Raw genomic sequence first — 14,388 nt, forward strand, 5'->3', positions numbered from 1 at the left:
TGTTCTTAGGGATGGTTGGCTACTGTCGCCAGTGGATTGCCAACTTCTCACTGTAGGCGAAGCCTTTGCAGAAACTTACGCACAACGATGTGAGTAATCCTGTACCATGGGACAATGATTGTATGAAGGCGTTCCTTGAGTTGCGAGAGGACCTTTGTCGTGCTCCGGCCCTGGGAATGCCTGACTACAATAAGTCTTTTTCATTGTTCTGTTGCGAAGGAGAGGGTTGTGCATTAGCAGTCTTAGTTCAGGAGCATGGAGGTGTCCGCGTAGACCAGTTGCCTATTTCTCAGCTACTTTAGATACAGTAGCTTCAGCGTAGCCCGGATGTCTCAAATCCGTTGCTGTAACAGGTGTCAGCATTGAAAGGTGTGAAAGCATTGTAATGGGTCAAACCGAGACCTGACATTCTCGATGAACCATTGCTTGACCCTGATGACATTTTCTTTGTCGATGGTTCATGTATAAGGGACAGTGTTGGTCCATTGAGAGCAGCATTTGCTGTATGCACCATTTCAGGAGTTGTTGAAGCTGCATGCCTGGAAGGAGTATACTCCGTTCAGGTGGCTGAACTTATAGCTTCGACGTGTGCCTGCTTGGCTGCAAAGGGAATTCGGATTACCATTTACACTGACAGCCAATATGGGTTTGGTGTAGTTTTTGACTATGGACAGCTATGGGCTCAGAGAGGGTACATGACTTCATCAGGAACACCATTCCGGAATGGAGAACTTGTTAGGCTGCTTCAAGAAGCTTTGCAGGAACCCTTGGAAATTGGTGTTGTGAAGTGCACGGCTCATGGTAAAGGAGCAGACTTTGTGTCACTTGGAAACCGCTATGCGGACAAAGTTGCACGATTCTGCACTGAGCAAGGTTATTCATTTACTGAACAAGAGATAGAAGGATGCGAGGAAAGAGCTGAGTTAGACATAATGCTTGCCATAGCCGATACTTGGGATGAGCTCAGATGTATGCAGGAACAAGTGTCCGAACATGAGAAAAATGTGTGGATCATTTCAGGCTGTGTAAAAGGAGATGTGGATATTTGGGTCTCGTCTGATGGAAGAGCGGTATTGCTAGATGAGCTGTTGAGTCCAATGGCGAGACAAATTCATGGTGCAGTTCACTTGGAAAGAGATGCGATGATCCGAGTGTTCAGACAGACATGGTACAATCCAAGGTTTCGTGCAGTTGCAGAAGCTGTATGTCAAAGATGTGTTACGTGTCTACAAATTAATGTTGGAAAGAGGACTGCAGTCACCATGAGTCACATTCAGAGGTCAGGGGGACCGTTCAACAGAATGCAATTGGATTTTATCGAGATGCCTAGATGCAATCACTTGAGGTACATTTTGGTAGTGGTGTGTGTGCGTTCCCACAGTGGGTAGAGGCGTATCCGACACGCAGGTGTAACACACTTACAGTAGCTAAGTTACTGTTGAGGGAACTACAAGGGTGTGGAATTTTCAAAATAATCTACTTGGCCAAGGGACAAAATGCCACTGAGATCTACATGTCCTGTAAAATCTACTTGTCCCACCTACTCCCATCCCTACATCAATTCTTGCCTTTCACCTTTAAACCGGGAGTCTGCTTGAAAGGAAAGTACCAAGCTTGTAATATGACCCTGGTGTGGGCGTTTATTTTTTGCAGGTTTTTGATATAGCGCAAACATAACCCAAAGGCGAGCGCTTCTAATGAACACCAGTTACATTTACACATGGTCATCTTCATGTTATTTAGACATGGGTAGATTAAGGGAACTGCCCAGAATCACTGGATGTTTAGCAACGCTGAGACTCAAACGTGGCTCGCAAGGTTTGAGATTGGCAGCTCTGGCTGTAACTGGGGGGGAAGGGGGAGGGGGAAGGGAGCAGGGTTGGTATGCGTGTGTGTGTGTGTGATTGGCATAGGGGTGGTGGTTGGTAATATAGTGATGAAGCAGCCTCACTCTCTCTTCGCAGTAGGTGACTATTTGCTCCCTTTGCCAGTCTTGAGTTTGTGACAGAAGGCCCTGGCCCTACTCCTTCTCATGCCCTGTTCTGAATACTGTATGTTGGGGGCAGTGTGAGCGCAGCGGTGGTAGCAGGGGCCGTGTGAGCGCTGTAGTGGTAGCGGGCGCAGTTTGTGAGGCTGGAGAAGGTGCTGTAGGCTCAGTTGTCGGAGAAGTGCATTATAAAAGAAAGGGAACTGTTAATTATGCTGCACAAACAGGATGCCGGGTGAATGAGTCTGGAGGTTCGGTCAAAGCAGTAGCAAAAAAACAACAAAATACTGTTTAACTTTTTTTGGTCTCTCACCTTCAGGTAGTACTATAATGGACAGCTTTAATGAAAATTAAATGCAGGTTATAAAAGCATCTGCCCATTTCTGCACTTATCCTCCAGTTTTATCATATTCCCGTGGCATGGTAGCACGTGTTGCTGCTAACAGAGCTGAAGTGTGAAAGGTGTCACTTCCAATGATGTTGGTTGTGCAGGGCACACTGCACTGAAGTCTGTGGCCAGCCTTCTGAGTGACTCTGAATCGAGGTGGGAGATGCAGGAATGCTGGTACATAATTCTAAGCATCTTGACAGGCAAGAAGTGAACACAGTTTATGCAAATGTTAGTCTTAGTATCCATGATCCTGACGCAAGATCGCATTTTTCGGAACTTTAGTTATTGATCCCCACGCTACCATAACCCATCTAGGCCTGCCCCTCCCTGGATTCTGCATATCATTTAAAACAAGGCTGCCTGGAAGCTCTATTATCTGAAGGCTCTGGTTTTTTTGGGTATGGGAGTGCTTCAGGCTGGAAACCCTCTTACTTACTAGGAATTTCGTCATAGAAAAAGTCAGAGGATGTGGCTCAGAACAAGAATAACAACACCCCTGCACCTCCACAGCAGCACAACATTTCCATTTATTGAGCCTTCAGCGCTCGTACCTGAGCAACAGGCCACGCACACCAAACTGACCTGTTTACTTGAGGGCCTCGACGACTGGGGAAGGGGAATCCCTAAAAGGGCACCAGAAAGAAAAGTAATGATATTGCCACAAGTCCCCATATTTTCATACTTGAAGTGGGTGTCCCTTTTAACAAACTGGCTGCTGTAGTCTGTCCTTTTTGTGAGAGGAAGCATGAATAGATAAGAAGGAACATCTACATAGATTCTAATGACTTTCGGGCCACATACATATTTCTGCATTGGAGTTTAGCACTCCAGGGAGCACTATGATATTTCTGGCAGTACATTAAACTCCCTTAAAACTATACAAGGTAAGCAAGGGAGGAGCAATGCGAATGCTCACAATGGCAAGTTGATGCTCCCGTGAAACCATAACCTTATCTGCACAAGACACACACCCAAATGAATCACTCATATCAACACAGTCACCCAGAGAGCAGTGACTGAGGCCTTCATGCGCCCTCGAGGCAGCACAGCCTTGGCCTCTGGTGGGAAATAGTAGAGCTAACACAGTGGTGGAGTCAGACTCACTGGGTAATTTTCACCCCTTGAGAACAATATAATTTTAGTATTTCAGAAATCTTTGTTTTTGGTGTAGCGCTTTAAGGCATACAACGCTTCAGCTGCAAAACAGCAATAGAGTATGGCATTGTGTTTATATTTTTATGATTTGTATATAACGTCTACATTCCAGTATCAGCTTACTGCCCCACTCAATCCTTTGCTGGTTTTAACCACTTAAGTGTGCACAGCGGTCGATCGGCAAGGCTTTGGTGTCCATTTGGGGGCTTTGCATTTTGCCACCGCTGGCTTTGGGGGCTATGCAGTAATTAGCCCCTGGGGATGCTGCTGTGTTGCTAATCATCACTGCTGTGCGTGATGTCAATTTAACTGCTTTTCAGGTCACGGGGTGACAGGTCCCTACTGACAGCTTCTCGTATCTTCCATTACAGAGGAGAGGGGTGGAGAAAGGGGGTGGCGAGGCAGGAGCCATCTTAGTAAAGGGTGGGGGCAGGGGAGCGGCAAGTGCAGATGCTTTGAGGGAGTTACCCCCGCCCCGAAATATATTCACATAAAAGTCTTGTAATCGTATACATTAAGTTCAAGTTCGGCTCTGCAAAGCACTAATGACATGAGGCACAGACAGGCCATCCCGGGGCTGAGGAGATGCCGCACTAAGGTGCTCACTGCTGGACATGGGCTGGCGATGCTCGTAGTCTGCACACCAGCACTCACAGGCAGTGATGCAGCACACACACTCTGCCGGTCTCCGCTACTGCTCCTATTTGCTGACATCACTCGCCATGATACCGGGAGAAGTACTGCACACTGTCCTGCTCAAAGGCAGCCTCTCAGCCTTCGTTCCATTAGGATTGTTGAAGCACGCCTGGCGCGAAAGGGGTGTTTGAATCTGCTCTCCAATCTGCCAACCAATTAAAAGGTGCAGTCAGCACGGCTACTGTACTGCTCCAATAGCAGCGATTAGGTCAATATGAGCCCGCCCTTCCTGCAGCCACAAGGACGCCTCACTAGACGCTTTCCGTGACAGCAGGCAGTGAGTTTCTATTATTATTTAGAGTGAGTTGGTTGCAAGAAGATACTCCTTCTTAGCAGTCATTATGTCAGTGCTTATTTTTAACAGAAATGTAAGCATCGCAGCGGCCCGCAATAAACTACCACTAGCTGAGTGAGACTGACGTTTCACTCCCCCAGCCAATCACTGGCTAGGCCCGAGCCCAGTCATGGGCTGCTAGCCAATCAGAGGCCTCTAACGGGTCTCTGGCTCTCTTCCAGCCATTTTGATTGGCTGTGGGTACTCTGGGCCTGTATTACTTACGTGATTTAATGTCTACTTGTCCGTCGGGCAAAATTGACATTAAATCTTCTTGCCCGTCACAAAAAACGAATGTATGACATAATATCGACAGACAGAATATCTACATACAAAAATATCGACACAAAAATATCGAAATCAAAAATATCGAAATTATATCTACATAATGGTAAGTACAAAAATATCGAAAAAATAATATCGTTGTACAAAAATATCGAAATTAAAAATATCGTTTTTTTAAATGTATTAATAATAATTTAAAATTAATTTAAAAATACATATAATTTTACAAATATTAACGCATGTTTTTACAACGCAGATACTTTTACAACGCATACCATTACAACGTAAGTATTGGTAAGTATATAATAATTTTTTTATGTCAATTAATTAAGATTACTATAATATAATTTAATTTAATTTAATTTAATTAATTTAATTTAAATTTAATTTAAATTTAATTTTTACACTGTACCCCTGTACCCCAAAAACCCAAAACTGACCCTGAACCCTAAAAATACCCCTTTACCAAAAAACTAAAAACTGACCCTGAACCCTAAAAATACCCCTTTACCCAAAAACTAAAAACTGACCACGAACCCTAAAAATACCCCTTTACCCAAAAACTAAAAACTGACCCTGAACCCTAAAAATACCCCTTTACCCAAAAACCAAAAACTGACCCTGAACCCTAAAAATACCCCTTTACCCAAAAACTAAAAACTGACCCTGTGCCCTAAAAATACCCCTTTACCCAAAAACTAAAAACTGACCCTGAACCCTAAAAATACCCCTTTACCCAAAAACTAAAACTGACCCTGAACCCTAAAAATACCCCTTTACCCAAAAACTAAAAACTGACCCTGAACCCTAAAAATACCCCTTTACCCAAAAACTAAAAACTGACCCTGAACCCTAAAAATACCCCTTGACCCAAAAACCCAAAACTATAACATTTTAAATATAATTATATACTTACCAATACTTACGTTGTAATGGTATGCGTTGTAAAGGTATCTGCGTAGTAAAAACATGTGTTGTAAATGCATGCGTTGTAATAGTTTTTGCGTTGTAAAAGGTTCGTTGTAATGGTAGTGCGTTGTAAAAGTTGCGTTGTAATGGTTGTTTCCCTATAAACACACAACCCACTACACATAAATAAATGAAATCATTTAATCACTTAATAATTATTAATTACCAATTAATTATTAATTAACAATATAAAAAATTAATAAATTAAAAATATTAACATATTAACTCTAATTAATTTAATTTACTACTTAATATTATTTCATTACAAATTAATTATTAATTAACAATAACACTAAATTAAATATATTAGCACAATAAATCTAATTAATGTAATTAACTAATTAACATTAATTAATTACCAATTAATTAATAATTAACAATAACAATAAATTATATATCTTAGCACATTAAATCTAATTAATTTAATTAACTAATTAACATTAATTAATTACCAATTAATTATTAATTAACAATAACACTAAATTAAATATATTACCACATTAAATCTAATTAATGTAATTAACTAATTAGTTTCAATTAATTACAAATTAATTATTAATTAACAAATATTTAAAACTATATATTAATTATTTAATTATTATTAAATTACTTCCCACCCTATTCCCCTATAAACCCACAACCCGCTCTAATACTAAAACGCAAAATGTTAACATAATTACTCATTTTCAAACATACATTTCTAAACATATTTAGCAAACATATAAACAACATAATAAAATACATAACACTAAACAACAAAATTTCGATATTACTAACATACATACCTTAATCTCGATATTCTGTCTGTCGATATTATGGCACATCGATATACTATACCATCGATATTAAAACATCGATATTATTGTATATCGATATTTTAATTTCGATATTTTGTCTGCCTACCACAAAAAACAACACGGTTCGGGCGTCGGGCGATATGATTCCCACACCCCTGGAACTAGTGCGTAGATTCGGGGTCCCGACCTCTTTGGAATCGGACAGAGGAACTCACTTCCATAGGGAGATCATGAAGATGATTTGTACAGCACTGAACATTGATCAGAGACTACATTGTAGTTACCGACCAGAGGCTTCTGGGATAGTGGAGCAGAACAACGGAACTTTGAAAGCTCGGATGGCGAAAGTGTGTTCATCCACGTCTCTTAAGTGGCCAGATACCTTGCCTTTGGTGCTAATGAGTATGCTCAGTACCCCAGACAGGAGAACAGGTCTCTCGCCTTATGAAGTGCTGATGGGGAGGGCAATGAGGTTACCAGCGATACCATCGACAGCCTTGCTGAGTATCACAGATGAACTGATCCTTGATTATTGCAAGGTAGTCGCTGATGTCATCCGTTCTAAGTCCCATCAGGTGCAGGCTGCTGTGGTTCCGGCTTCCAGTGATCTCTACCACGACGTGGTTTGGAAGCACGTGAGAAAAAGCTGCTTGGATGCTCATTGGAAGGGGCCCTACCAAGTCATCCTTGTTACGAATACTACTGTGAAGTGTGGGGGGCTACCGAACTTGGTGCATGCTTCACACACTTGTCGAATTCCAGCACCCTTGGAAGAAACAACTCCTCTCCCTGATGAAAATCCAGTCGCAGTGGCAGGGCCACAGGAGGGGACAAGCCAAGCTGTGAGGGTGCCTGAAGAAGTTGGTGACTCACCGGATCAAGCTGAGGAGAGTCATAGCGAAAGTGAATTTGAAACAGTCTCTGAAAGGGGAAGTGACTGTGAAAGTGACCCAAAGCCGAATTCAGCTGAAGAGAACAGTGGACAAAGTGAGCAGGTCGAGAGCAGGACGACCAGCAGAGCACAGGAGCAGTGGCCGGGAAGACAAAGGCGACTGAACCTGAGGTTGGTTTCCGAAAGAGATCTTGCTCCGGTGTCTGAGGAGTCCGAAACAGACGGAAACGGGGAAGGGCCAGCTCGTGAAGAATTGAGAAGATCAAGGCGAAAGAGAGAGCCTTGTCGAAGGCATGCAACTCCTGAGTGGATCTACCCTGTGACTGATGCCAGGCATATTGAGATCGGGGAGGGCGAGGGCAGTGACGGTGATCAGTAACAGTCCTAACATCAAGCTGGACGTGCTGTTGATGGTACCAGGACTTAATATCGAAGGGGTACTGACCATCACTGTTCCGGATCCACCGATTTTAAGCAGAATTCCTCATTTGATTTTGAGTAGGTTGCTTTTTCCTACATTTGGCCCTGAAATTTCAGCTCAAGAATCCACTGTTATTCGTCTTGAACTTTTGGAATATGTGCTAGAAGCGGTTGGAACAAGCCTTATTATTGATGAATGAGACTGTTGTAAATATTTGCTGTAAATAACCTAGGTCCAAGTGGAAGAAGAAGAAATTTAGGGACTTCCCGTAGAGGACGAGAAGGGTTAGGGTTGTCTATTGTTCGCTGTAAATAGGGAACTGAAATAAAGAAAGGGGACTTTCAGCCTCTGAGGGTGTAGTTCGAGTGCTTCTACAGAAAGAAGGAAGGAAGAGACTTTTGAACATTGCAGCTGAACGACTCTCTTGAAAGGCGAGTCCTGAGACCATGGAGGCTGGAAACCCGAATCGTAGAGCTAGGTGAATTGTATGCATACTTATAGGAGAAGTTATACTCTTCATTATTCTAGTAGTTGTAGTCTCATGTTTAGCACCACAGGAGCAGGCAGTAGAGGTTGAGTGTACACCTACACCTACTACTCCTAGCAAAAAAGAGGTAAAGGTAGGACGTGACAGAGCTTTGCTGCTAGAAGAAAGTCGTAGATTACATGTAGATCTGTCCAAGGATAATTTCAAGCTTAATGCGTATGCGAAGTTGTTGTATGAGTACATTGATGCAATCGAGGCGAAGGATTGCTATGTGTGTATGCAATTGCCTGCTTCTGAAGCTGAGGGTAATAGATACCATCATCTCCCCCTGACATATGGAATTTCATGTAGTTTGCTGCTTAGCATATTTTATGGTCGTAATCATTTTGAGTATTTCTTTTCGAATTATGATGCGGTGCTTCCTGAAGTGCCGGCCTATAAGTATTTAAATAAATATGATTATTATAAGTCAGAGGACAGGCTTGGAACATATTTTATACCGACCCAGGAGTTGGATACAGCTTATGCGCATTGTCATAATTTGACATGCCTGTTGTCAGAGACCGAGAAAAAATTCATTGATCAAGTAGAAGATGGATACCGAAAACAAAAACAGTTGCGAGATTCAGGACAAGGCAAGGTGGATTGGACAGACGAAGAAAAGTTACACAAGTCTAAAGCGAGTTATGGTCCAATAGCTCTAGCTGCAGTGCAGAAGGGGAAGTTGTGCATACACCGACCACAGACATATTATGAGAATGTCAATGTAGGTCACACCATGTGTGTGCATACATTTAGTTTGGAGTATTATGCCAAGGACTTTTTGCAAAGTGTGGTGCAAGTGATTCCGACGGTGTATTTTGTCTTTGGGAGGAATGCTTATGTGCGATTGCCTGAGAAATGGTATTTAACGTCCTATATAGAGATCATTTTTCCTAAGATTTATCATACAGAAGATTTTGAATTGATAGAAGGAGGACAACACGTGAGAGTGAAGCAAGGTGAAAGTGCAGGAGCCATAGTTGGAGATGTTTTTGGAGCAATGATACCCATGGTGGGAGTTATTCTGAATGATGTGAAGATCCGAAGGTTGGCGACCGTTGTAGACAAAATATCCATGAATACAGCTAAGTCCTTAGTGTTGGTTGAGAGTGAGATGTTGTCAATAAGGAGTATGGTTTTACAAAATCGTCTTGCATGAGACGTCTTTCTAGCAAAAGAGGGAGGAGTCTGTAAACTTTTAAAGGTTCAAGAATGTTGTACTTATATACCAGATAATAGCAAGGATATGGAGAAATATATAAGCAACATTACGGCGATTCAATATGAAATTGAGGACTTGACAGAGGAAACTGTGTGGGAAAAGATTGGAAGGGCTTTGGAAAGGTTGGGAGTTAGTTTGCCAACTGGGGAAGGGGATTCCTGGTTACACCTTGACCCATAACAATAGTGGTGTGTTGTGTGATTGGATTGTGGGGATTAGTCAGAGCGTACAAGTGGTACAAGTCAAGCCGATTCGAGAGATCAATGCGAATGCAGGAGATGCAAATGGAGAGACTGCAGGACAGTCAGTATCAAAGTCTGAAGAACATGGAGATGCTCAGATGAGGGAAAATGGTGACAAACTCTGTCTAAGTCGGTTTTCCCCAAAGGATGGTGTAGGGTGTGATGACACGGGTCATCAAAGGGGGGAACTGAGAGAGCGTCATGTTATTTTGAAATTTGTAGGGGTGCACCATAATCCCGAGTAGTCAGCAGCCGCATATTTAGAGGGCTTACTAATGTAGTTTGACATATAACGTTAGGCTGAGAATCCGCACAATACATATTGGGGTGTTTATTAATAGGAGACTAATGTAAAGTTTAATCGAAATGCAGTGTTGCCTAATACAGAAATGTAACCACATGTGTAATGTTGCATTATTAATAAAATGCTTTTGAAATATATGTGTTTAATAATGAGTGAATTAACTTAGGCTTCTAATATGAAAGCTAGTACTCATATTGAAAATAGAATTAACGTGTTGCAGTAATAAAATGTAATGTCATGTTGTATTAGAAAAGTCTTTTAAACGTGCAGAGGCCTGAGACATGCTGAAGCCAGTAGAGGCCTAACTGTATTTTCTTTTGTTAGCCTTAGTCGAGAAGGAATGATTATCTCCTTGGGGAAAGCTGTCCTCAGCAAAATATGAAATTGTAACTTCGAATGGTTGCAGAGATGTTCCCATGTATGTGTGGAAGGCCACAAGGCTCGTTAGGTAGAAGAGTCCATTGTTTAGGAGTTAGGATAGTAGGTGCGCATGTAGGAAGGCTGCCAAAGAATTTGGGAGTGCAATATTTAGCGAGAAGGTGCCTGGGACCCAAGGACACACCAACGGACGCTGGATGGAAAGGTGCCATGCTGGAAAACTCCAAAGATCTTCACCTGCCAGAGGGGCGTATCTTAGGGCGTGTCGACTGTTTTGGGGATTTTGTATTAGGGACAGCACCAGAGGGTGGAGAGCAGATTTTGTTAGGGGATTGACAGAGCAGGATGTAGTAAGTTGTAGAGAGAGAGTGAGTCTTGGGGAACTTAGGGTAGAGTGGGGTGTAAGAAGGAGCATCTTAGAACGAGCTTGATAGTCAGACTCTCTGCCTAGAGAAAAGTGAATGTACTTCTTTGGAAGTGTTCACTGCTGACAAATTTACTCTGATTTGATGGGAATGTTATGTAGGGATGTCACCTTAGTGTAGTGTAGGGACAGACTAACAATTTCCTTTCCTTTTTGTAAATGCAGTCCAAACTTCAAGCTGGGACTGTTCTTGGTTGCCTAATGCTACTCGAATTGACTTAGGTTTTTATTCTGAGTCGCCTAAGAATCCTGTTTAGGATTATGTTTGTATTAGTGCCAGTTTATTTTCTAAACCTTTTGCTGAGATGTTTGTATGTCCAGCTATTTTAGGCTTTGTAATAAATCTTCAAAATTTTAGTCTGTAGTCAGTGGTCTTTTAAGTTCAATTGGATGTATTTCGAAATTGTTTAAGGTTAGCAATGCAAAATCTTTCTTTATATCTCTAGAACAGGGAAAAAGTTTCAGTCGACCTGGTTTGGGATTCTAGAGATGGGTAAGAAAATCTAGAGAAAATCCCAGCTTCCTCAAAGGGACCAACTAGTATTTTATTGTTATTCAAAGAAAGTACAGGAGAGGTTGCTTGCTTGTAGGAACCCTAACTTACAAGAAGTAATAGATATTGCAAAGAGTATTGAGAGATCGCTAATATCTACAAAAGAATTGTCTTGAACAAATACTAATTCCAATGTGTTTTACTTACAGGAAAGGAAAAAAATATGAAAATAAAAACTATGAAAGGAGTTAGAATATCAAGAAGGTAGAAGGTAAAAATGTAAGCTATTTTATATGTGGATCACATATAAAGCATGCCCAGCTCTAAGAAAGAGATGTGTTAAATGTAAAAAATGTGGGCATTACACAATTTTATGTAAAACTAAAAGGTTAATGAGTAATGTGAACGTTAGTGCATTAAGTGAGTTTGAAGAGGATATGTGCGCAAATATAGTGCTGTCCATTGATGTTGATAATGGAAAAATTAAAGGATTAATAGGTAAAGTGATAGGTGAAGTGAAGTTGCAATTCACTGCTGACTGGGGTTCACCAATAACAATAATATCAGACACCCTATTTGAAGAAAAATGGCATGACATCAATTTGTGTGAAATAGATGTAAACCCAAAAGCATTTGGGGAATTTGATATTGACATGGTTGGCTATTTCAGTGATACTCTCACATTTAAAGGAAGAGTAATTGATACTAAAATATATGTGGCAGAACGTGGCCGTAATTTAGTGGGATGGAAAGATCTGGCTAAGCTGAGAGTGATATTAAAACCTGGGGCAGATGAACCCATCATTCTTGAAGAGGAATATGTAAGTTCAATTCATGTGAAAGACAACTGTGAAAGTTTAAAACAATTGTTAGAGAGTTTCAAAGATGTTTTAAAAAATGAAATAGGTTGTGTCAAAGGTTTCGAACATGAAATGAAACTAAAAGAGGGAGCAATACCTGTGAAACATAAGGTAAGATCGGTACCACTGTCTGTAAAGCATGAATTAAAAAATGCCCTAGACAAATTGTGTAACTAAGGGGTCATTCAAACGACAGATGCATCGGAGTGGGTATCGGCAATTGTAGTATCTAAAAAAAATAAATCTGGTGAAATCAGACTATGTGTTGACCTCAGATCACTCAATAAAAACATCTTGATCAATTGCCATCCACATCCCAAGATCCAGGAAATATTAACATCTACTGCAGGTTCAAAATACTTTTCATTAATAGACTTAAGATCGGTATATCACCAGGTATGTTTGACTGAGGAATCCAAAAAATTGACAACGTTTGTAACTCCCTTCGGAGCATTCAGGTACATCATATTGCTATTCGGGCTAGCGTCCGCATCTGGCGTTTTCCAACAATTAATGGACATTCTCTTTGGCGACATCAAAGGTGTCGAAGCGTTTCAAGATGACATCTTGATACAAGCAAACAATGAAAAAGAACATTTTGAAATTTTGAGGAAGGTGCTAAAAATATTGAAGGAAAAAGGAATGACCATTTCGAAAGACAAGTGTAAATTCATGGATAATAAAATTGAGTATTTAGGTCATGTTTTAACATCTGAAGGAATTAAACCTAAGAATGATCTTGTAAAAGCTATAAGAGATGCCCCGAAACCCAACGATAAGAAAGCCTAAAATCATTCATGGGGCTAAGCGAATATTATTAAAGGTTCATACCAGGATATGCAAATAAAGTTGAACCCTTATGGAAACTGTTACGGAAAAATGTGAGGTATCAATGGAATGAGGAGCAGAATGCTGCTTTTAAAACCATCAAAAAAGACATAGCGGAGGCGCCTGCTCTAAAACTATTGGACCCAACACTAAAAAATGTTAAATCCCTACACGCTCGCAGTCCTAAATTCATCCAGAAACTTCTGCTCAGATACACCCCCTCTCGCAGCCTCCGGTCTGCTTCCCAAATTCTCTTGACAGTTCCTCGTTACAAGCTTTCACGCAAGGGAGGCCGCAGGTTCGCTTCCCTTGCTCCCAAGTTGTGGAACTCTCTTCCCTTTGAAATTCGTTCCTGCACCGCTCTCCTTTCATTTAGGAAGCTTTTAAAGACATGGCTGTTCACCCAGGCTACGGCCTAAGGAATGATGGTCTCCTTAGTAGAGTTAGCCTCCTGTAGGTTAGCGCCATGAAACCCTTGGGTGTGCGAGCGCTTTATAAATCTTTGATTAGATAAGATAAGATAAAAAACATCATAATGGTAGATGCGAGCGCTAGAGCAATTGGTGCTGTATTTAGCCAAAAACAAGGACAAACTGAAAATACAGTTGTCTTTATTTTGAGAAGGTTAAGAGATGCTGAGGTAAGTTACAGTACCATAGAGCATGAAACGCTAGCATGCGTATGGGCTGTGGAAAAGTTAAGAACTTTTTTGTGAAGAGAACCAGGTCAACAGAGCTCCTGTAGAGCCAGAGAAACCAGGTCAGCAGAGCTGCTTTAGAGGAAGAGTACTAGGTCAACAGAGCTGCTTTAGAGCCAGAGAACCAGGTCAGCAGAGCCTCTCTAGAGCCAGAGAACAAGGTCAGCAGAGCTGCTTTAAAGCCAGAGAACCAGGTTAGCAGATTTGCTCTAGAGCCTAACAACCAGGCCAGCAGACCTGCTCTGGAGCCAGAGTACCAGGTCAGCAGAGCTACTGTAGAGCCAGAAAAACTAGGTCAGCAGAGTTGCTTTAGATCCTGAGAACCAGGCCAGCAGAGCTGCTTTAGAGCCAGATAACCAGGTCAGCAGAGCTGCTCTAGAGCCAGAGAACCAAGTCAGCATAACTGCTTTAGAGCCATAGAACTGGGTCAGCAGAGTTGCTTTAGAGCCAGAGAACCAGGTCAGCAGAGCCGTTGTAGATCCAG

General features: G+C 41.5%; 1 long non-coding RNA gene across 1 annotated transcript in view; it reads left to right on the plus strand.

Annotated features, from left to right (window-relative positions):
- LOC144819213 (uncharacterized) overlaps positions 1-14,388 on the plus strand; it is a 299,059-nt gene that overhangs the window by 12,810 nt on the left and 271,861 nt on the right. The window contains exon 2 of the long non-coding RNA XR_013607237.1: positions 11,729-11,790. This is a non-coding gene — a long non-coding RNA (uncharacterized LOC144819213). The remainder of the gene's footprint in view (positions 1-11,728; positions 11,791-14,388) is intronic.

The sequence above is a fragment of the Lissotriton helveticus genome, chromosome 2_1, assembly GCF_964261635.1.
Source record: "Lissotriton helveticus chromosome 2_1, aLisHel1.1, whole genome shotgun sequence".
NCBI lineage: Eukaryota > Metazoa > Chordata > Amphibia > Caudata > Salamandridae > Lissotriton > Lissotriton helveticus.